Raw genomic sequence first — 2,077 nt, 5'->3', positions numbered from 1 at the left:
GCTTGAGAGAGTCCAGAGGAGAGCCACGCGCATGATCAGAGGTCAGGAAAACAGATCTTACGATGACAGGCTGAGAGACATGGGACTCTTTATCCGGGATAAGCGCAGGCTCAGGGGTGATCTGATGGCCACCTATAAGTTTATCAGGGGTGACCACCAGGATCTGGGGGAACGTTTGTTCCCCCAGAGCACCCCGAGGGATGACGAGGTCGAATGGTCATAAACTACTACAAGACCGTTCTGGGCTGGACATAAGGAAGAATTTCTTTACTGTCTGAGCCCCCAAAGTCTGGAACAGTCTGCCAGCGGATGTGGTTCAAGCACCTACCCTGAACATCTTCGAGAGCAAATTGGATGCTTATCTTGCTGGGATCCTGACTTCCTGCCCTTTGGGCATGGGGCTGGACTCGATGATCTTCTGAGGTCCCTTCCAGCCCTAATGTCTATGAAATCTATGAAAGTCACTGGTACTATGAAGTCATTGTGTTAAGTCCCTGGTACTTAGTACTAGGGCTGTGCAAAATTTCAATGGCTGTTTTGTTTTGACATTTTGAGGTTGAAACAGCAAAATCAAAACGAAACAAAGGCCGTTGAAACAGCAAAATTGAAACAAAACGAGGCTAGTCAAAATGTTTCAAAAGTCAAAACATTTCAACCATAGCACTGGGGATGGGAAGTCAGGTGTCCAAGGAGAGTGGTTGCTCCTTAAGGAGATGATTCTCCAAGCCCAAAGGGAGGTAATCCGAACGCGGGTCAAAGGGAGCAGGAGGGCACACAAGCCCCCATGGCTCACCAAAAGCATCCGGGAATGTCTCCTAGTTAAAAGGGAGGTGTACACCTAATGGAAAGGCGTGGACATCACCAGGGATACTATACTGCAGTTGCTCGGGGATGTAGGGGGGCAGTCAGGAAGGCCAAGGCAGAGATGGAACTGGGACTAGCTTCCCGGATTAAGGACAATAAGAAGTCTTTCTTTAAATACATAGGGGGTAAAAAGAAGGTTCCGGGTAATGTGGGGCCCCTGCAGGACACGTTGGGAAATTTGGTCGTCACATCAGATGACAAAACCAACATGTTTAATGATTTCTTTGCCTCCATCTTCCTAAGCAGGGACTGGAACAGTCACCCCCCTGCGCTGGACCCCCCTCAGGCTCCAGGGGAGGCACATCTAGGCCAAGGGTTAGTGAGGAACTAGTTAGGGAGCTTCTGGAGGGACTGGACATGTTCAAGTCAGCCAGTCCAGACGATCTCTACCCTAGAGTACTAAAGGAATTGGCTAAGGTCATTGCAGGACCCCTGGCACGGCTTTATGAACACTTGTCATGCTCTGGTGAGGTGCCAGAGGACTGGAAGAGGGCCAGTGTGGTTCCCATCTTCAAAAAGGAGAAGGAGGAGGACCTGGGAGGCCAGTTAGTCTTACCTCGATCCTAGGCAAGCTGTTTGAGAAAATTATTCTGGCACATATCCACGAGGGGCTGGCAGGGGATTTCATGCTTAGGGGCAACCAACATGGGTTCATCAGTGGCAGATCCTGTCAGACCAACCTGGTGGCCTTCTATGATCAGATCACCAACTCATTAGATACAGGGGTAGCAGTGGACATAGTCTTCCTGGACTTCCGGAAGGCCTTCGACACTGTCTCTTACCCTGTTCTCATTATGAAATTGGGGGACTGTGGTGTCGACACCCACGCAGTCAATTGGGTCACCAACTGGCTGGAGGGCCGCACCCAGAAAGCGGTGGTAGATGGGTCATTTTCAACCTGGAGGGATGTGGGCAGTGGGGTTCTGCAGGGCTCAGTCCTCGGGCCCGCGCTGTTCAACATCTTTATCAGTGACTTGGATGAGGGGGTAAAAAGCACCATGTTCAAATTTGCTGATGATGCTAAGATGTGGGGGGATGTGGGCATGCTAGAAGGGAGGAATAGGCTACAATCGGACCTAGACAGGTTACAAGGGTGAGCGGATGAGAATAGGATGGGATTCAACACCGACAAGTGCAAAGTGATGCACCTGAGGAGGAACAACCAGCACCATACCTACAGGCTGGGGAACTCCCTTCTTGTCAGTACAGAGGC

This window comes from Crocodylus porosus, unplaced genomic scaffold (genome assembly GCF_001723895.1).
Source record: "Crocodylus porosus isolate Cpor-Errol unplaced genomic scaffold, CroPor_comp1, whole genome shotgun sequence".
In the NCBI taxonomy this organism is placed as follows: Eukaryota; Metazoa; Chordata; order Crocodylia; family Crocodylidae; genus Crocodylus; species Crocodylus porosus.
Note: the sequence above shows the minus strand (reverse complement) of the source record.